The 23,500-nt window shown below is 38.4% G+C and overlaps 1 long non-coding RNA gene across 5 annotated transcripts in view; it reads left to right on the plus strand.

The window, feature by feature from the left end:
• The window catches only part of LOC131455775 (uncharacterized), a 128,132-nt gene that overhangs the window by 88,288 nt on the left and 16,344 nt on the right, over positions 1 to 23,500 (plus strand). For all 5 annotated transcript variants that reach the window (XR_009239836.1, XR_009239838.1, XR_009239837.1 and 2 more), the window contains 2 exons: positions 412 to 517; positions 19,347 to 19,398. This is a non-coding gene — a long non-coding RNA (uncharacterized LOC131455775). The remainder of the gene's footprint in view (positions 1 to 411; positions 518 to 19,346; positions 19,399 to 23,500) is intronic.

The following is a 23,500-nucleotide window of genomic DNA, read 5'->3' on the forward strand; positions in this document are numbered from 1 at the left end:
AGTGGTATGATCAGATCACAACACACATTTGTGTAAATGTTGCTGCACGTTTGACTTGTTCTCTCCCAGTTTGCACTGCATTTGTTTTGCACATTGTTACCATGCCCTAATTTATTTGTCAATTGAAGTGAAAGATGCACACCCCCTGCCACCTTCTGATAAAATGGAACAGATGTTCATTGAAAAGCTACTGTGGAATTATAATTATGATACATTTTTATCATTCAAACCTGATAAACAAGACAGACATTTGTGATATGACTTGCCAGTAATGACAATTCATGTCATCATGTTCACAATTACAGTTTTCCTAATCTTTTTCTCGACTGTGTGTGTTTTATCTTTTTGCTCTGCCTCCCGCTGACAGTTTCACCAGGCACTTTTGTTTTCTCCGTCTTTTTTTCTTCCTAGATCCCCAATGAGACAATGGAAGTATCGGCTGAACTCCATGACAATGAGTCTTGCAAAGTTGTATGCAGGAAGTGCTTTCTTCTCTCACGAGGATCAGCACTCACAGGTAGAGATAATAGGAACTCACATCACTGTTCCAATGGACAATAACTTTCTTTTTCAGGTGGTAACCACACTCACATGCATAAACACATATCAGCTCAGGTTATTGTCCCTCGTTTTTGCAATGATTAATAGTGATTGCTTCCAGTATTTAAATTCCAGTTAAAGTGAGACTTTTCTTTGTGTAGTTTTGCATGTTCTTCCTGTGTTTGTGTGGGTACTCCAGTTTATTTCAACAGAAATGACAGGCAACATGGGGTTGGTAGAAGAGTGAAGTATCCGTGATAGGCTGGCGACATCGTCTGGACTTAACTGCATGTATTAGCCACAGGGTTTCACTCTGTAATCAGTGCATCTGAAATTATTGTCTACAGGACTCTCACTGTGCTTGAGTAATGACAGTAGAGCCAAAGTTATTGTGTTGTCTTTGTTACTATATTTCATTTAGAATCAGAAGAGTAAAAAAACAAAAAGTCCACACAGAAGACGGGGCTACATGTTATTTTGGGTGGAAGGCTGTGTTGGTAAAGCTGATAAAAATTGATTGATTTGATCCAGCATACTATATTTTAGCCCCATAAGTTTTCCACTACTAACTTTATCCACGCCCTTCTACACAAGAAAGAAATACTGCTCATTTTTCAGTTTTCTTTTAGATGCCTGCTCTGCAGGCTTATAGATGATGGGATTTTCAAAAGGTCTGCTCCACAGTGTGCACATGTGAAATGCCTGTGGGACTGTCGAGGCCTTTACCCACCAGTTGACAACCCACATAAGAAAAATTAAACAAAACCGGTCCAGATATCAATAAAGAATGTGACCGTTGTTATAAGCATATAAACTTCTCACCTCCATAAATTGAATGCAGTGAAAATATAGTAGCTGCAGTAGTCAGCTGTTTCCAGAGGAAAAAGGTCAGATATCAGTGCAGAGCTAAGAGAGAGTGAACACAGTGGAAACATACTGTTACTCCAGATCAGCTATAGCTGACAAGTTCACCATAACAATTTAATGAGGTTATAATGTCAATGCTGTGAGCTTGTCCCCAATTGACCAGAAAATCAATTAATGCTGCTTTACAGTAAAAGTTTATTGTAAATGTTGCACATGTTTGAAATAGAAAAACTATCTATCCATGTGTAAATGTTTATTAATTGAAATGCCACATGGTGCCATGACTACTGTAAGATTTAGTTAGTTAGTTGTTATGTATTTTTGCCTGGAATTCATTTCCAAATGCTGACACTGCTCTACTCGTTCTATACATCTAACGTTTAGATGTATAGGAGTGTTAGAAATGTATAACTGTAAAATAAAAATGTTCAATGTCTTGAACCAGTGCAGAAAAAAAGAGGTCAGGGCTGAAGTATGGCAGAGAAGAGAACAGAATTCAAATAGAGAAATGTCCATGCTCATTTGTATTGTGAGTGCATATTGCTATGGGGAACATATAGTGACTTTTGATTTGAGAGAGAGACATAGAGACACAGAGAGTTAGGAGCTCTTCTGAAAAGATTGAGAGATTTAGGGAAAGGTGGAGAGAGATAGAAGTGGCATGTCGGCTAAAATTGGAAGTGAAGTATCTGCAACACTTTGCGCATGCGCGCTTATGCACACACTTAGAGGTTTGTGCAGCTACTCTTCTTAGGACACTACATTGACTTCCATTCATTTCAACCACCTAAACAAAGCATAATCCCTCATTTTAACCATAACCAGTTGCTGCCTAACTCTAATATTAACCTAACCTCAATTCAAATACTGGCCCTAAATGTAGCTGATTTTGGTCCCCCATGAGGACTACTGGTCCTGACAAGGTCAGTGTTTATGCTTTAAAAGGTCCTCCAGAGGTACCAAAAAACACACATATATACAGACTCGCACTCTCTGTCAAACAATCAGTGTTGAAGAGAGGCATCTCTCATGCAGTCGTGTCCTGTTGACCATCAAAGCTTTGTTCCCCCACACGTTCTCATCCTTCTCTGGAACTGTGTCTCTGTTTAGCCCTCACACATCATTAGCTGGAAAGCCCATTGTTTCCTTAGTCCTTTCTTTCTTAACAGCCTCTCTTCCTTCCCAAGCCCTCTCTCCAACGTACCGACAGCGGGGAGGTTGGTGAGTCAGAGACAGGTGCCTGACAGCCAGCCAGCTCAAGAAATTTTTCATCCACTACCTCCCGTGTTCTTTCCTTCCCATCCACCCTCTGTCTGTCTCTACTGAGGCCCAGGGCTGCTTACTGCAGATACCAGGACCCACCTATTTTCCTTCTCTTTTAGCCATCCTGTCAGTCTTACACTTATTCTCCTCTTCCTTTTTCCTCTACTCTCATTCTCCATCACCCAAACCTCTTTTTATGCACCCCAACATTCATTTCCCCTCCTTTTTCTCTCCGTTAGTCCTCCTTCCCAGCCAGTGTTTCTTCTGCAGACCTGTGCCCAGGCTCTTCAACCTGCACAGAGCAGGCACACAGTGCAATCCTGTTGGGACACTACACACAGCCAAATACTCCTCACACACACTCACTCTGTCCATATAAATATGCTCACACCAAATGTATTTGTTTATGTATGAAGCTTTTTGCTCTTTCATGTGATTGTTTTTCATCCTCTTGAGTTTACCTTTGGGACAACAGCTGTAATCTCCCTGTTCTCTTTGGGTTTGAAGGAGGTTCTTTCAGCTTCTATCACATTGGTTTGTTGTAGGCCACACTTTACCTGGCTGCTGTTGGTGGTGTTTTCTGTTTGCCCTCATTAATGTTTACCTCAGGTTTTTTGGCCACACCACACTGACTTTGATTCACAACTGCAAACAAAGACAAGTGCATGTATGAGCATATCCTATAACATCAGGTTCTGTCTCAACATCTACGTCTGGATTTGTGTTACTTAGTTAGTCTTTAGTTTGCAAAACAGTCCTTTGACGCCTTGAGATGAGTAATTTGACCGGCGGCATCAGTTTTTGAAACCAGGCAATTGGACTGCTTTATTGTCTTGTTTCATCTTAATGAAAATAAAATATATTACATCGACATGTGAGACTAGTGAGCCTTTTTATTCTAGTGGAGTCATCACTAGTAGCCTCTGCGTAAGTAGAGTGCAGTAAAGTTGCTGATAATACAGTAAATATTGGTTAAATCTATAATTGTATCTTAGTTGGATGTTTACAGTACTTCTGCTGAAAGGCTTAAAATGTATGGTAGTTGGTTGTAAATATATTAGGAAGGTCAATAATCAAAATGATGAATGAGAGTCATTACCACATGGAGGTGCTTAGTCTTCTGAGATGAAGACACTAATAGTTTTTTTGTGCTCGAGATGTTGTTGAATTATTTATTGAAAATAATTTAGCATGTGTCTAACTAATTGTCTTCTGAATTTGGTCAGTAAAAAGACACATTACTTACAATGCAATAAAGGCTAATGCTTTAATTGTGCTTGCATCAGTGTAGCACACTTTGATATTGTAAACGAACCACACTGACAAAATCTTAGTTTCATTTCACATGTATTCTTCTTGGATCATCAAGTGCATTCAGCATTTTCAGCATGTTCTACTATTAGTGACATATTTTTGTAATTAATAGAGGTGAATCAGAAGTGCAGATTTTTGTGTTTGAAATGATGAGGCACTTCTAGTGAGCTCAAATTCACTTTTATAAGGAGGATTTCTTCTCTGATCTGAATTGTGCTACATGGCTGGTCATTGGCCTGTAGATGGATCAGACAGATATGTGCTTCTTTACTGACACATGGTGCACTATTTCCATGAAAGAGTCAAATAGCGCGTGCTGTGTGTGGAGCAATTAGGCCCCTCTGGTAGGGTATTTTCACGCACAAGTGCTCAGCCAGGACTCACTGCATGGCTCTCTGCAGTCATGCACACACACACATTCATTATCACTGCATCCATACATCTTTTTCTTCCCCTAACAGCCCTGATTTTCCTCGTTCCATTTCCCCACCTCTAATTGCTTTGCCGCTTTCTCTTCCTTTAAATTCATTGCCTTTCATGCCTTCCACCTCTTATCACAGAGACTTGATATTTATCTCTGCTCTGTTTCTTGCTCTGATCACCTGTTCATCTCCGCCTGCTCCCAGCTGTGTTTGCGCATGGTGGTCCATGCTCTGCGATGAGACGTCTCTAACAGCTGAGACAAAACCACCAATCTATCTATAAATCAGTCACACTGTCGCCTGCTTGTACTTCCATGTGTGTGTTTTGTTTGTGTGTATGTGTGCACCCATCCATTCCCTGGAATGCCTGTCATTTGTCCTCATTTTTCTGCAGTTCCCTTTATTCAGGTACTTTAGTCTCCTTTTATGTACTATCTACTTTGTGGTTGTATCTGTACTTATGAACATTCACACAGGTTTATCAGAAGATGGGTCTATACTGGCGTATATCAAATGCACTTCATGTATCTTCATTTTAATGATTTCTCCTGTCTTCATTTGCCAAAAGTCTGAATCCAGATGATTTCTGTCAGTTTTACTTGTGCATTTTCTTTTCATCCTCATGTCCTTTGTCTGTCAGTCAGTTTTAAGCTCGCAGGGGAACTAACTTGAAATGCTGGTGTGAGTGGACTAAAAAATAAGCATGAAATGAAGCAAAAGTAATGAAGGATTAGCTACAACTCTGGCCAATGAAGAATAACACTGTGGTCCTGTTTTGGTTTATGCTAAAATATGGAAATGCCATGCCATGCTAAATCAGAGAGTGAGTCTTTGTTAAAGAAACTTTGTATCAAGACTGTGAAGCTACTTCAATGTTTTTTGGGGTCTTTTTAGTTTGTAGACTTATAGCATTGGTAGTATTAGTATAAATACAAAGAAAAACAGTCAAAGTATAGCAAACATAATTGTAAAACATTAGTGTCAACAGGCAGACAAATATAAGCGTTGTCTCCCGAGGTGTAATCTTTACTGGAGCTATTATGGCTAAAAAGGTTTTCACACTAATAATGAGAAAATCTAACCTCTGTTGGTGAAAGCAGCAGGTTTTCTAACAGCTTGTCAGTGTGAGAATAAACATACTTGTTTTGAACAGCAGCTACAAGTTTTCCAAAGGAAACAAACTGTCACATTTTTGGTTTCCATCTCGTAAATTCAACAAGCCAAAAGCAGAAAGATGAGGTAAGATTAATAGGTTGAAAGTGGCGTGAAGTGATAGGCTGCCTCACATTGGACATGGAGCAAAATGACAGCCAACAAATCACCACCACTTTCGATTTAATGTTGGATCATGTATGAAATCAAACCCAGTTCACCTTACATACAAGAGTGACTCCATTATGGAATAATTTAATTCAGCCTGTTTACTAGGCAGCAGATGATGATTAAATGACATATAAGACAAACAAATATAGTAGACAGTAATATAAAGCTGATAGAATAATGTATGTGATGATAGGAATAGAGTCAGGGTTATTAGATTAGATGATTAGATAGGTGTGTGTGATGCAGTGAGTGTTCAGTGATCCTACACAAGTTGGTGTGTTAAATAAGAACCACAGGATGTTTGACTGAGCAGCAATCCTAATTCAATAACAATAAAAGTATATGATGCGACAATAATATCATTATATTAAGCTTTTCTTTGAGCTGCAGACAAGCTCAGAGTAGTGAGCTGGTGTAGTGCGTTGTGTCTTATCTTGCCCTACACTCTTTAGTAGAGTCTTTGTCATTCTTTGTTTACTTTGGTAATGTATTAAAAAGGAGGACTGTTTGTTGAGTATACATATATGTGTGTGTGTATTAGTAGGGATCCCTGTGTGTTTGTGTGTGAACGACAGTGAAATGGTGGCAGTTGGGGCTCATTTCAGGCACAGTTATTTATACATACATTCTGCTGAACAACTGAAGCAGGGAAACGCATAATTATGTAGAACTGAAACAAGGCAATGCTATAACAGTGTTTTTACAGTGTATACTATGTACTCCTGGAAATGGGTTATACAGTATTGCCAAGCAAATAACACAACTGGCTGCTATTTTTTTTTTCTGGACTTCATTTGCAAATTCTGCATGGGACTGAGACAGAAAAGGTTAATTTTAGACAATGCAGTCAATCAGAAGTGGTTCTGCGTTTCAGACACTTCAATCATCATGCATCAGCCATTGACTCCCAGAGACACAAGCTTCCCTGGAAGTGATCATTTTGCCGTATTTATCGAATCACTGTCTCACTCACTGCAGTGAAAAAAAGCTATTCTGTGCTGTGTCATAGAGACCAATTGAACCTGAGTTTCCACTGGTTTTAATGCGCTGTTACAGGAATGTATGAAAGGAAAATTGTGTCAGACAACCTGTGATAAACAGCTGATTCTGAAAGAACTAGTCATATAGTTGATCATGTCCTAGCAATCTTTTTCTTAAATACTTAAAATACAATAGTAGATATTTGACCGTTTATTTTATGAATACATCTTTAAAAAAAAAAAAAAAAATAGATATTGAGTAGTACAGCAATAATGTGATTTGTTGTTTGTCCTAACATGTATTGTTTTCTGTTCACAGACTGCAGGTTAAGATTTGTTCATATAATCTGGTTTACATTCCCCTGTAATCTTTTAGCAGAGCATAGTAAAATCAGTTAGGTTATAGTAGTGGAGTCCTGACCTATGATTCACCAGCCAAGTGGTTTACCCGGTATCTATAATATATTTTTAAAAATGTGTAAACATTACATCCATGCATTTCTGGCGATTTTTCACCTGGATGTCCTTGCTCTCCTCTCTCCACCAGTTCCTTTTTTGCCTCATCTCTCTACAGGCCATGTGAAATTATTGATTATGAAATTATTATATTCCAATTTGGTTTCATCACTGAACTCATCTCTGTCTCTGTTACCTAGTTAGCTTTTCATAAAATGAATCAGGAAGACGGAATGTTGAGGCTCTACCCAGCTCTACCACATTACTTTATCATGTGCGTCATGCTGAATAGTTTTCCCTTGTTATGTCTCTGAAGTGGAAATAACATGAACATCAAATGTTTTTAATCCAGCTTTCATGCTATCATTGTCACTCGCATCACTCTCTGTGTTCTTTAGTTGGAAACTTGCAGAGAAGTTCAAACCTTTGTGTGGTTGGTGTGAGCAGAAAGTATGAGGAGACAGTTTTCTTTTAGTGTGATGCATTTCATTGTTTCCATATGTTCTGTTGTATCTTTGATTCCATCAGTGGGTTAGAGGAAGTCGGCACACTGTGGGTGCACAAAAAAAAGCATGTTCAAACTTCTCAGGTTTTACTCTTCTCTCTACACTGACTGCTCTTTTTTTGCGTGGTCGTCCTGCAGGAGTTCCGAACACGGAACTTCTTTTGCTTTTCATTTATTAATGAGGACTGTGTCACTTCGGATATTATATTTCTCAAATTCACAGACTAAAATAAAAGCCTACAAAGGCCCCACAGAACTAGAGAGAAATAGCAGGAGGGACTGTTGGATTAAGACTTGCGCTAGCTCGCATTGCACTATACTTAAACCATGTGGCTGTGCTGCAGGTAAAAAATATGATCATGGAAGCCAACATAGTGAGCTAAAATACAGGGTCTTAATGATGTGTTCAGTATGGTCTGTAGTCCTAGCTCATCTGTGCTCTATGTTTTGTGTTTGGTAATTGGTTGACTTGTTGCTCAAGTACCAAAGAGAATGCACATGTAATGAAGACCATGAGGTTTAATGAACAAAAAATCTCCATCACACATGAACTGTACATTCAGTACAAATTCTGGTTGTCAAAGTTGAAAATTGATATTCATGGATGAACCTATCAGACTTTTGTGATCACAAGTCAAAGTCAAAGACAACGTTTAACGTCACCACAGGTTGAGAATGATGCACGGTTTAACCTTGCTGCTGCTGCTTATTTGTCCAACAAACAGAAATCCTTCCGTGGCAGGCGCCAACGTTGTTTGGACTTTTTAATCTATCAAACACGTTTTCATTCAACTCTTTGAGGACACAGTTTTAGCTGCAGTATATGGACACTAAGAACAAAACCTGGTCTTGCTTTGAAGATAAGCTGCTAAAGGGCTGGTGCTACGCTGCCAAGTGAGTTACCATCTGGCGCTGTGTATGTGACCTTAGATGGTGAATTCATGTATGTGTGAGTTTGTGTGCGTCTGACACTATATAAAACCTTCCTGACACCTTCTGCCTGGTCTGCTAGCACTCACTCACCAACCTCACCTCCACCATGTTTCATGCCCTCTAAGCCTGTGTGGGTTCTGGATAAAGATCTTACTCCATTTTCGCTATATCGTATGAGGACAGTATGATTAGTGGTTCCATACGTGGTGGTTACACATATTTCCTATCTTCCATCCTGTCTCATTCTCTCATCTGCCTCGCTCCTTTCCTCCCCTTCATCCCTTATCACTTCTGTCTGCCTCTTGTCCTGCTTTCATCCTTCTCCTCTTATCTTCCGTGTCTCATGTCACCCCACTTTCTGTTCATCCTTTCATCTGTTTCCCTCCGTCAGTTTAGTTTGTTTACTAACTGCTTATCAGAGACCGTTTTGCCAAATCAGTGGAAAACATTTCACTGTGAAGAACCAAAGAGCAACAGTTTCTGCAAGCACTGACCAAATTAAAATGGGCTATGCACCTATGATATGATTATATACTGGTCTGTTCTTCTCATGCTTTCTTAGAATGAGATCTTCAGAGGAAGGACATTTTGCATACACTTAACACTACGGTTGTACTTTGCTTTTATATAGTGCTACAACAGTTAATCAATTAATAAATGATGACTAATTAAATCGTCTACTAATTTGATAAGCAGTTCATCAGTTTGTGTTCTTTTTTTTTAAAAAAACAACATGCTCTGGTTTATTTGGTCCATAAAACAAATAAATAATTGAAACCGAATCATTTTGGTTTGCGGAGAAAACAAGACATGGGAACACTGATCCACTATTTTGATGATTATTTATTTTAAATTGAATACACCAAACAACTAATTTATTAATTGAGGAAGTAATTAACAGATTTAATTGATTATGAAAATATAAATTGTGAGCTGAAGCCTTATTTTTTTATACTCCCTGCAAGCCTCACTTTCTGGAAGATTAGACCTTTTTCAGTGATTTGTGTGGGTGTGTACATTCGAGATTGACACGTCTCTTTCACTCAGCTATTTTGCACCTGTTAAAGTAGAACGAAGTGCACCGTAATGGTGTTTGTGGCCACCGTTAGTGCTGTGAAGCATTTACTGAGTGGGTTTGTATGGTGCTTGAGGAAGCGGCATGTGCATGTCACAATTCACATCTTGTCACTGTTTTAATGCGCTTTCACTGATCACTAGCCGGTGACGATAGCGCGGAGAAAAATAAATAAATGTGACAGCAAAAGAAGTGCACAGGAAGGAAGACTACTGGGATGCTTTTGACTTGGACTTATAAATTCATGGTGTATAGTGTTAAAGACAGTGCCCTTGACCTCTACACTACACACAATGTACTTCACTGAGTGGTTAATTTAGCACTGAGGATCGAGGTTCAGTTTAAGAGATAAATTATAATCCGTTAACCTTCAAGTATAATAAAGCAGCAGCCCACATAAGTCAGTTTACACATTGTGCAGCTACTACTATGAGCTTGTGAAAGCAGTGTAATATATGATTAGATGGTTTTAGTGCAGGAAAGTTGCATCAGCCAGTCTCCAGCAGAACTGTGTCTTTGCAAATGTAAAAAGTTCTGCTCACAGCAGAGATGCAGAATGATAAAATTGTCAGGATATACAGTGCATTCAGCTCAAAAAAAAAAATGGAGCAGAGACGTCCTCACTTGCTTTGAGATTGTTGCTCTTTGCAGCTCAGTTAATTTGTGTTATGAGGTACGTCAGTTGGTGTCATATTAAATGGCTTAACAGCTACAAGTATGTTGGAACTAGGAATGTGACAATACCACTTTTTTGTGACCGATACCGAGTATCTACCAATACCGATATTATTCTGATACGGTAGTTTTTTAATGATGAAGCTGTTAACATATAAAGACATAATTCTCCAAGTGTGTAACAAAATAAGAAATAGACAGCCCAAACATGACTCAGCTAAAATGCTGTGAGTGAAGCATGGGACATGTAGGATTTTTGTATTGTATTGTATTTTTCATTTTTATCCGTCCGTTACTCTGTTGGAGTCAGTGATAAGTTGAAAACCTTTATTGGAAACCGCTCAGATCTGAGCAGAACTGAGACAAAGCCAAATATGAGCCAGGAGATGCTAACTGCTGGGCGTCCTCTGTCATTCTGCCTGTGAATCCCAGAGTTACTGTACTGGTACTGTATATCTAAGGTTTTGGAGAAAAGGGGGAGAGGGGAGAGATGTCAGGTCAAGATGTCTGGCGCCTTCCTCTGCTGATACCTAGAGTCGACCTTGGGGAGGACTGTGTAGTTGTGTTATCGGTCCTCTGCCCCAGTCAGGTTATAATGAGGAACACTCTACAGACAAATGATGGGTGCCAGGGTTACACAGAGGCCTTTGTGATTTGTCAGATTCAGCTGGTCTATACTGAGTTGTTAGGTTTGTGCTTAGGAATGTAAGTTGATAATTTAAAGAAGCCCCCCCCATCAAATGCAAAATGATTTACTCTAATCTAATACATTCAAATGTTGTCTATTGACTGGCCACACTGCATGATGTGCAAAGGTATCTATTGCATTGTCATATAGAACTTGGCAGTGAAACCATGCACAAAAATAGCTGATGGGGCAATATATGTTAACTGTTGTTGTTTTTCCACAGGCCAAAGAGAAAAACTGGTCCTTGAGCTTTGTTTTCCAATATCTTGTGCCATAACACTAATCCACTCTGTGACAGTTCTGGAGAAAAATGGATTCTTTGGAACAATAACTTTGTCCAGCTGCTCTACTGCGCCAGCATCACACTCCTCTTTTAGCTCACCATCTGAATGAGGTTTCAGCTTCTTAGCTTTATCTTGTGGTTTGGTAGCGATCATTTATTTAAAGATACATTTCTTTACAGCTTGCTGCCTTGACTACCTCCACTACTGGTCTAGAGGTTGTTTGTCTGTGAGAAGCATAATTAAAAATGTCAACATTTTGATTTGAATTGTCTGAAAGGATAAATAGCAGTTTGAAAAAATATAGACACACAAACACGGGTGCACTGATGTTACCTACACAATGTGGGCGCTGGGTGTGAAAATGACAACTGCAATAACACTTTTAAATAAGTTCAATTTTATTTGTTCAGTTATATCACCTCAATTTCCTCATTCATCTTAACCCTTTAACACCTAGCCCTCAAAATGTCCAAGTGACTAAGTGCTTTTGGTCAATATTTTCAATTATTATTGAAATAATAATTGAAAATATTCAATTATTTTCAATTCAATTTACTACATGTTACAATACTGTTTTACCAATTTTAAATGAAGGAAAACAAAAAGAAAAACAGATTTTGCATGTTAAATTTGAAATTTGAACAGTATAAAGCATATTAACAATAACATTTTTGAGTCTCTCAGTGTTTCTTTGTCTCTTAGTGTCCAAAGTCAGGCCAAAAAATGGAAACTGTTACAGGTCTTCTTCCCACTCTCTCCTCTCTGGTGACAAAGACGCTGATTCTCTGGTTTCCTGAAACAGCATGAGTGAAATTTCTGTAATAATCACACATTGGCTTTGACGTGCAACTACTTGGCTTTCAAAAACCATAGGAATTGTACTGCTAGCACAAAATGTCTCGTAACTACAGTAATGCAAAGTGTTCTTGTGCAAATGTGTCTGTCTGTGATTTAAAGGGTTAAAATGAAGATAAAATGTTAAAAGAATATTTTCACATGCGAGTAGGTTATAGATCAAGGAAGAAATGACTAGATTAGTGTTTTCTTTTCTTTCTTTTTCTTGAGAGAGTTCTTTATTACATTTGTATGTTGCTCAATTGGACCAACCTTTTGAATACGTTTTGTAAAAATGTTTTACTCTCAGTCACGGACAAACCTATAGATGCTCACACATGTACAGAGTATATATTCACAGGCTAACGCACACTTCAGATAAATATAACGTTGTACAAATCACAGTGTGAAATGCAGCCATGTTAAGTGAACGGATACAGGTGTTGTGTGTGTGCATGTACTATTTCATTTTGTACACACTTTTTAGGCTCTGAATATCCTCCATCTTGGCTTCACCACAATTAGAGTAAAAGTGATGTGTTGCTTCGAGGCACTGCAATTAGGCTGAGTCACGTCAGTGCTGGATGGCTCTGATGACGGGTTATTAGAGAGTCAGGGGATGATAGAGGCACTCACCCCCCTCTCTGCCACCTTTACCACCGTCACCATCATCACCATCCATCACCACTACCCCCATCACATGGCCCTGCACCCTCCTTCAGTATTTTTTCATCCATCACCATTACCACCAAACTTTCCAAGGCAACTACTGTGAGAAAGAGTCATTCTAACCTGGCAGCTCTTTCCCCAGCATTTTTCCCTCCTCTCTCTTCTGCATCTGTCTCATTTCCTGCCACAGATTCATATATATTTCGGGATAAGTGCTCTCCATGAGTCTTACACCTGCTCGCTCTCTTTCTCTCGCTCTCGCTCTCTCTCTCTCTCTCCCTCTCCCTCCCTCTCTCTGTTTCTCTTTTTCACTGTGCCTCTTTCCAGCTTTCTATCCTTCATCCACTCTCCTTCCTTCTGTTCATCTGCACATCTATTCATCTTCTTCTCTCCAGCCTTTCTGAGTGCTTCACACTCCCTCTTCCTTCCATTTTTTTCCCCCCACTCACAGTCATGAACCTCTTTTAATAGCTCACTTTCTCTTTTTCCCCTTATCTTCTCCAATTTGATGCATATCACCTGGCTTGAATCATTTTGTCTCAATCCATCCGTCCCTTCCACTCTTTTATTCTCAACACACACTTTAATACCTCATTCCAAATCCTCTATTTGTCTCTGAAAATGAATATTTTTAGTGGCTTCTAGAGAAACCTAGAATTCATAAGTGTTATTTTTTAATTAGAGAATATATGAATTTATGTGTAAATTGGGTTATTTTACATAATTGCCTTAAGTCTTTGGATATTTGTTACAGCTCATCTAATGAGCTAAATTTCGTTTAGTTAATGGCATTTGAGTGGAAAGTTTAACTTTCCAATGTTACACAAATTATTTGTAAATGTCAAAACGCAGCTCATCTTATACATCTGAAAAGGTGTCATTAGTTAGTGAAAGTCATTTCCTCAAGTGCTCGGCTGTATAACACTGACAGATACAGCCACCAAAGTTTTTCATTAAATTTCAGATTGTCAATCTAAGTTGATGTCAAAGATGCATTTTATCTCGTGGCTAAAGTTTGTACAGGTTCCACCATAACTATGTGTTCCTTTCAAAGTAGAGCCATACAAATGCACATCAGTTGCAAAGAAACATTTGAATTGCCTACACATAAACACATATAGAGTGAATGCACAAGCTTTAAAGGACCAATCTGAAAAAAAGGGTGATACAAATGAGAGCAGGGAATAGCATGGACTTTGACCTTTGTCACTTTCACATGCACAAACAACAATGACACATAATAATTACACTTAATTACTTTTAACACACTTAAATTTCCACTTTCACTTTTTGTTGTGGCCATGTTTGAGTAAATAATTTTTCATTTGGAGAATGACAAAATTCTTCAGTACACATTTGTGTCGCATTAAGTTGCTATTTTCTGACTGTAATTATCTGTTTGTTGTTGCTCTGGTGCAAATTACATTTTTGACCTGGTGTCATATGAGTTTATATTTCATTAGAACAACACTCGTGTCTCAGATGTCCCTCGTGTGACTTGATCAGAGCTCTCTGATGTCTAATGAGGATAATAACAATGAGGATAATGATTATTATCCACATTACTTTATTACAGCTTCTGTCATTGCTGGCAGACAGCCACACTTTTGCAAATTGTGTAAGGTTGACTAGTAATTGGGACACCTACAAGTGTCATTTTTTAAAGGGGATTTCATACCTCTCTTTGTTGTAAAAAAAAAAAACAAAAAAAAAGACCTTATTATATTATTCTGTCATTATGTGACCTTTTCTCTCTACTGTCATGAAACCTACCATTAGTTATTACAATACACAGTACACAGAGGTTTTAAACAAGGTAATTGCGACTGCCTACAATTTATTTAAAGAAGTGCATGATCATTTTAGCAATGTCTCCATTTTCTACATCCCCTGTCCCCATTTTACTTTCATCCACCTAGTGTATCACCGTCTCCCCGGTTTCACCATGGTTACACCCAGTCCATGTCCTTGTTCTTCCTATCTGACATTTTATCCCCCTCCATCACCCTTTGCCATGCGCCTTTCCATCTCGCCACTCTGGAATTACCCTGATTATGATTATAGCCGTGATGATAATGATAACCACTGCAAAATTGTTCTCTCTCTCTCTCTCTCTCTCTGTCTCTTTCTCTCTCTCATACCCAACACCCAGGAGATTATGACTGAAAGGCTGCCTGCAAATGTTTCCCTCTGACTCATTTTTCTGTTTTCCTCAATCTCTCCTTTGTTTCTTCCCCCCTCTTCTTCTTCTTTTTTTTATTTGCCTTTTTAGTACTTTCCTTGCTTTCTCAACTCATTGTTCCCTCCCTCTGCCTCTATCCTCTTGTCTCTTTTCAGACTTTTTCAATTTTCTGGCAGTCTTTCATCTCTGTTGTTGTGCTCCTTTCAACCTTTCCTTGTCCATCTTACCTCCGCCACTTGTCGCTCGCGCTCTCCTTTCTCGCTCTTGGTTTTTCAACACTTATTTGTTGTCTTCTACCTCCTGCCACTCTTCTCCTATCTCCCAATCTAAGTAATCTACTGGACCAATAGAAGAAGATACATTTGCTTTTTATCCATATGGCTTTCAGGAAATAATTAGAGTTGCCTTGCCTCTTGAATATGTGAAGTGGACAAGATGAAATAGCTTTATTAGTCCCCTTCGCCTTTCATCCCCTCTATCCCTTAAATATGCATCCCCAGTTGTTTCTTTCTTTTACTTTACCAGTTCAATCAAATCTATTGTTGACATGGATTTGTAATTTACTAGATGTACTGGACCTGAGCAGACTTATCATCTCCTACGTACAGGAGTCCAACATCAGGCAGATATACAGCACTATTCACCCACAGGGTCTCACACAACTGCATATTGCTGTTACAGCTCAGTTCTACAGTACACACTCCTAAAATTGCAGTAATCTTGAATATCTGAGTTCAGTCCAACCCCAGTAATTTTGTCAAACAAAATCAGAAAAATACTCAGAATTATTATTTTTCCGGAGCATCACTACTACCCAAACTTTTTTTTCTTATTCTCTTCATTTTTGCAGTAATTAACACAAGGATTTTTCATATGACAGCAGTGCCTATTGTCAAGTGAATGATCCAATCTACAAGTATAGATTACACATGTTTTCTACTAGCAGAGTAACACATAGTAAATTATTAATATGAGCATGACATGTATTGGAAGCATTGAAACTGGCCTGACATTTTTATGCAAAATCCTTTGGGCTAAATCTAATCCAACCACTCGATTGTAATCCATTGCAATTATTTTTTAAGCTTGCATTGACCAGACCAAATCAATGACATTCAAGAGGTAAAGAGCAATATATATATATATATAATACCATCCATCCGCTATTTACAATACTTTTATACATTACAATTAAACTGTCACATGCAATGTTTAACCTGACTTCCTCCTCCTCCTCCATTGTATAGGTGGACTAGTTTAGATTTGGTAACTGGGGAGATGAGTGCCGTCAACACTTCAAGTTCTCATTTTAAGTGAACACAGTCTTCTGTGTAAACTGCTTCATCCTGATGTTTCCCTGGCATTAAAATTCATCTCTGAATGTTGTTCTCGCAGAGACAGTAATGTGCCTGAGAATAGTGTGCTGTTATCAACAAGAAAGATGATTATCAATTTTTGAAAATGTCAGATTGTTTTTCAAGCGGGAATATGAATGTTTTTCACTCCTCGAGTGTGTTATTGTAGTTTAATAATATCCTGAATCATCAGACAGACTAATTTAGCGATGTGTTTTTCTGCTTCTCTGAAAGCAGTCAAATAGTTAAAGGGCGCTACAGGTGTTCACTCTATCACTTGGATTTTTGGTTTTTTTTTCTTAATGAAGAACGAGTAATCATTATGCATCATTAGGATTATGATCAGTTTCATTATGATTTGTAGTTATTCTCCTGATATTGCTTTTTCATTTGTTTCTTGCTTGAAATGAGGCGTGTATTTGTGTCTCTTAAACATATTTAGTTTGGCGATGTATCATTGATGGTATCGTTTTTTTTCATTGTCATTTGTTAGTTAAGTGCTAATATGGTACAGCTAAACCTAAAGATGCTTAGGAAAAGATCCCTAAAGCAAATATAAACCCACTTTTTCACCCTGAACCAGAAACAGAGAAGCAGCAAAGAACAGCTCATTCTCCAACTGAAAAATCCTGTATTTGAGCCAAGTGCCAACATGAAATCGCGTCTGTTTCTCTGTGTGGGTGGAAAAGTTTTTACTGGTGTGCAAAGTTAAACAGAAGATATAAAGCCATAATTGATTCCTGCACATACATCACAGCTACTGTGCTGTGTACTCATATCTTGTTTCATGATTGTACACAATTAATTATTTTAAAATATTCAGTACCTCTTGATGTCATGTTCAACCTTTACCTTACAAAGCTGTCTTGCAACTGCAGTACTTGTCACCATGTTGTGTACTCGGCAGTAATGGGCTGCTTGCACTGTATTTATTCTGTTTACATAGTATATTATTTATATTTTTATATTTCCATAGGTTTATATTGTCCTTATTTTATTACCTTGTGTTTACAAGTATAGTGCATGTTTATGTCTTTATTATTTTTATTTAACTAGAGAAGTCGCAAATGTGTTAGATTTATTTTTACTCATTTGATTTTCTCATTTTTCTATCCTCATAGCAAATATTCCTCCCCTTAGACTAATGAAGGTTTTTCTTATCTCAATTATGACTAAATAATCACATTAGTACTCGCAAGTCATCACTGCTTTGTTACATTGGTATGCAATCGTCGCTCCGCTGTTATTACATCGATACTCAGTACTTCTTAAGCTTAAAAATGTTCAAGCTCAACCTTCAAGCTGTCACTACTGGCAACAATACTGTAACACCCGTAAAAACATGCAGGCATTGTTGTTTTGTTTACACTGAGTGATCTTTGTGTTATTGATTTCAGGTTCTGTCACTCTCAGTGACATGAAGTCCTTTGTTGCGTTGCTGCAGGAGATGCTCAGCTTTGGTTTTTGACATCACAGCAGCTGCCCGCACGTACGTGGCACATTTATTACAGAACACACAGTGATGCCCTGGTGTAAAGATGGCCTTACCGATAAGATGATGGATTAGAGGCACTGTTTTTTAATAATAATTTGAAGAGTCAATCGATTGCAATATTGTAACTGACGTATTGATGAATACAGCAGGAGATATGGTTGTTTGTATGGCTGCGGTGATTTCCTGAATGTATCATGAATGAAAATGAGGCTTGGCTGACTCTACCAAGATGCCAGTACAACACACATTGACACAAACCCTCATACACACAGTAGATGGAATTGATGGATCAACTCACAGGTCACTTCTACTCATCACATTCTGTCCCGTCAATCCAGTACATTACCACAGTCAATGTAAGTGGTCCTCATCTGCTGCACTCTGATGGCTCAGTGCTGGGTTCACTGTTTGTCAGTTTTATGATTCAGGCCCAGTTTGAAAGTCCTTTTGAAAAACACAGCATGACATGTAGCTAAAAGCCACACTGTAGCTGACAGACAGAAGGCCTCCCAGCATCAGGCTGTGCTTCTACATGCTGCTCTCAATGTGACACTTACCACACACCAATGCAAATCAATAGCAGTACATTACTATAGAAACAACATGGATCAGCACTCCACTAATGGCTCCTGCAATACAGTCCATGTGTGTCGTCGTTACATTGTTGTGTGTCTGGGTGTTGTGGTGTCATGCAGGTGTGAATTTCCGTTAACTTTAAAAAACACCCATCTATAAACTGAGGAATCTGAGCTGTATGAAAGGGTGGTTGGTGAAGGTGCTAATCAGATGCTCCACTGATTAAGAAAAAATTGAGGATTTTTGGCAGTTCATCAAAGCTGTATGAATGCACTCCATCAGATTTTATCACATTTCCCAGGGGTTCTGCGTCCTTAAATCCCCCCCCCCCCCCCCCCACACACACAGGTCGTGACACACCCTCAAACAATTTTGCCTTTCACTGTTCAACATATAAACTAAAAAATCTAATTGCGCAACCACAGCTTAGTATGGTCGTGTAATATACTACATACTGTCATTATGCTGTTTTTCTCTCCCAACGAGTTTACTTGTACAATAAGCAATAAGCTGTGTTGCGAGATGACAGAGAATGTCTTTGCTTTGCCGTAATGTTATCAAAAACCCTTTGACAGTCGTGCAAGCAGCATTTTTTTATGTACTTCTTTCATTTTTTTATCATACAACCATGTGTGCTGTGAATCAGAGCCATAGTATAGTATAGTATTTTTTTGCACTCCAAGTATTCATAGTTTCTATGTTTTAGTATGCCCACTTTTCTTATAACTGTTTAATTGTTTAAGATATATTCTCAGATATTTAAAACTTTTATCCATTTGCTTTGCTCCAAATTGTATAATTCATTATTTAAAGATATTACTTTCTGTGTGTGCCTTTAACCTTTAAATTTGAATCTTCATCTTTGCCTCTGTGTTATATGATAATGTATCTGCCTTTGTCGGCCTACCAGGTGTTCCAGAGAGAAGTCACCACACAGTATGGCAAGCAGGAATTCAGTGCAGGTGAATTTCTCTCCCCCCCCCCACACACACACACACATACACTAATTCTACATTATTATTGTACTTTCACTAATATTTTAGAAATAATCTGACAATATCTGATGCATTGTGCTCAGGAAAGCGCCTCCACTGCTAAGAAATTAAAAGTACTGGAAAAGCAGACAGAAACAAAATAACATTAGACTAAACTGTGGACTCATATAGCCTCCATCAGTCTTCTGCTGTTACAGACCATAGCTCAGCTCGCTCATTCTTCATGCCGCTGCTTCTTCCCTGCATAATTAACTGCAGCATTTTTCTCCAAAATGAGTAGAATTATGAAAGTCCCAATAAAGCAGAAGGATGGAGACTGTTTTTGCGTCACATTTTGTGAGAGAAGTTCATTTTGCACATAATTGCAGTGAATTATATTGCTGTGACTGTCTGGACATTAAATATTAATCGTCTCAGACTGCCGCCCTTATGTTGCTGATCTCCACTAAATGGGACACTTTACACAGACGCCATTCGTCACACTTATTTGCTGTCATCTCGTATTTGTTCCCCCTACTAAAAGTAGCTCCCACCCGATCTGCATCTTTGTTGAAGACGCCATTATCAGCAAAGTGACATTTTAAATGTGAAGGCAGAAGTAATTCTTATTTATTAATCTCTTTGAATTAAGCTTTCTGTTTTCCTTCAACTTTTATTTATCCAGTAAAGGTTGAATGTCTGCTATTTTGCAGCCTCCGTCTACACAGGGCTGGCCATTAGCAAAAGTTAGTTTTTTGTAAGAATTTCTTTTACTTACAGACGATACTAATCAGTGATTGTGAATTTTATTTCTGCTTTTACACATACTACTTGCACACCATTAATAGCAGCACACATCAACACCCAGGGAGCAATAGGCGTTGGGTCTCTTGCACAGGGGCACCTCAGCCCCAGATTCAAACTGGCAACCCTTCGGATACAAGCCCACTTCCCTTCCAGTGACTGGAATTGACCAAAAGCTATCCTTTTTTAAACATATTGTATTTTTATAATACACGTATGATTGACATAATATATTCTTGTGGAGAATTTCACTCAAATGGCCACACAGGCCCAACACAGGCGCCTTGTTTACTTATGTCTTGACCTTTACTGCCATTTTACTGCCTACTTTCAAAATAATTGTGTATAACAAGTAAGAGAAAATCTTACTCAGCTTTTCCAAAATGGTTAAAGGCACACACTGTCTTGTCCAAAGCTTACAAATATGGTTTTCTTCTGTAGTTAAAAATGTCCTTGAAAGATCTGCTCAGTAGATACTGGACACATTTTTTAGTTAATGTCTTTTTGAATGATTTGATTAAAAAAAAACATGATAAAGAATTTGGATCTTGATTTAATGACTGCAATTACCAATTTGATCTATTAGCCTCTCATCTCCAGTCAACTACATTATAGAAAGTGATGTTCTTGTCTTTGATACTCAAGGAGTTTTGTCTTAGTTAGTCTTTGCATTCTATATTATATTCAATGTTTTACTTCTGTGACACATGCTGGTCATAACTGTTATGTTTTTGATTCTCTGACATTCCCAGATTTGTGTCTACCATCCAAATCACGCATTTAAAGACATTTGTACTGAGTTATATAGACTTTCAACTGCGTGATGCTACACGTCCTTTCCATTTGACAATGGGAACTGTTAATTTGTCCAGTTGTAAAGTCAAAGCCATGAGGTTGATATGTTGCAGCAACCATTTTATCTTTGTGGAGAAATAAAAAGGGATACAGGTCAGAGAGTCAGTTTTTATCAAAGGGGGTGCTTCTTTTAAGACACCCTTGTCATACAAGACTGTAGAGGCTGAATTACAGCCTGCTGTCACTTATTTCACATCACTTTGATTTTACTGCTTCTCCACAAATCCTTAAATTAAAAGCAGTAACCCATGCAAAGCGATAAAAGTTAACAGCCAGAGACAGGTGTGACTCCTCTTGATGTGGCAAACTACTCGTCATTGGTCAAAAATATTTCACTGCCCAGAAATGTACATCAATTTTAATTCATAAAACTGTTATCTGTTCATCTATAGTTATGCAGCTGCCAGGAAAGATGGCAAGCTTGCCCTTCCTTGTTCAGCTGCCTGAAACAGCTGTTGATGAGGCCAGTAGGAGAGCCCTTCAGGTGGATTCTGACATTGTTTCTTGCAGCACACTGTGTCCTTTATCAGCTGGTACACAACATTTCCCTGGCTCCCCTTCTTTTCTCCTCTCTTATCTTTTCCTCTCTTTGACAACTCTGTTCTCTCTTGTTTCACACTGTTCTGACCCGTAGTCCTCGATAAGTACATTAACACAGATGAATAGCCCTGCTTGTACAACCATAATCAGAGCAGAAAATTTCATCTGCTAATGTGTTTGGCTAGGTACTCTCTCGCTCTCCCCCTCCCTCTCTCTCTCTTTCTCTGCACACACACCAACTTCCAAGCCGGTGACACATAGGTTTATCAAAAAGAGCACAGTGTGATTCACATTGGACTGAAGAGCCTCAGCACTTAATTGCACTCCAGCTTCTCCCCGTGTGATTGTGTGGCTATGCAGGTATTGTGTTTTTGCCATGTGTTGCAGGGCACTCTTATAATACCGTGAAAAACCTTTTATTACACGTAAACAACCCCGCTTCGGCATAGTTCAGAGCGTAAGGATGCTCTTAGTATAAAGAAAACACAGCACGGGTTTTTCTTTTTGGAGTGGAGTCTTAGTGGAGTTTTAATGGTCACCGCGGTCTAGTAAATTTGTTCCATTTCAGCTCCACATCAGTCTCTTTGTGTTTCTCAGTATATGACTTTTTTGTTTTCATGTCTGTGATGACATTCCCACTCTGAACACACAGTTATGCATTTTTTGTGTCATGAGTGAGCAGACGAGGATGAGGAAGCACACAGCGTGAGTAAAGTAAGGCAGCTTTTCTCTTCTCTGACTATCGGACCATAGTGATATTCACAGAGGTTCTAAACTGGAGCATTCAATTTTCCATGTATTTTTCAAATGAGAACATGTTCATAAGTTGATCAGTTTGTGTCTTTGTATAAGGAGTCACAAATTACAGTTTTCATGTTTTATTAAGATGAACACAAATTGAAATGGATGTTTTGACTGCAACAGTTTTTAAATGGAAACATTGGTCCTTCATCATTTTGATCCATGTTCTCTTTTAACTTCTGCTTTATTTTTCGTAGGTGTTTGGATATTTGCAGCATTTTTATATTCCGAGCACTATCCCTTAATGTTTGCAATTTTGCACTTACTGTATGTGCATTTTGCTCGTTGGTGCCACTTCGATGAGAAAAAAAGATTAAATTATTATTTTTTTTTTTATTTATTTATTTATTTATTTATTTCGGTCATGACATTTAGATCACTCATCACATAACATTGCAGTTCACACAATATACATAACCGAAAGGGAAAGCGGGAGAAGCAAAGCTTAACCAGTCCCGCCCCATTATCATCATACATTTCATTTCTTTTTTTTTTTATTTTGCTTATTTTTTTTTTTTTTTTTTTTTTTTAATGACATTTTGACAAAGAAAACATGTTTCAGCATCCGGTAGCACTCAGAGATATAGTCTAGCTCTAGACAGTCAACTCAGACTCCATGTGTGTATGTACATGTGTCCATGGTGTTCCATCGCGCCGTTGCACCGTTTCCCCCAGTGTCTACAAATTTCTGTCTCTGACCTTTGTCATACTTTCTTTCTGTGTCAGTCTGTATCGATTAATAGTCATCTCTACATACTTCTTTTTAAATACACTCAGTTTTGCTGATTTTTTCATCTCCTCATCCAGATTGTTCCACTGTCTGACCCCCGTGACCGATACAGTAAAGGATTTTAATGTAGTTCTTACCCTTCTCTGCCTAAACCTCATGTTCCCTCTTAGATTGTGTCCCTCCCCTCTGTTCAGGAATAATGTCTGTAGATTGTGAGGGAGGTTTTTGTTGGCAGCCCTATAAATCATCTGTACTGTGCGGTATTTTATTAAGTCATAGAATTTGAGTATTTTTGATTTGGTAAATAGTTGATTTGTATGTTCTCTGTAACTGGCATGATGTAGGATTCTCAAGGCTCTT

Source organism: Solea solea, chromosome 3 (genome assembly GCF_958295425.1).
Source record: "Solea solea chromosome 3, fSolSol10.1, whole genome shotgun sequence".
Taxonomy (NCBI): domain Eukaryota; kingdom Metazoa; phylum Chordata; class Actinopteri; order Pleuronectiformes; family Soleidae; genus Solea; species Solea solea.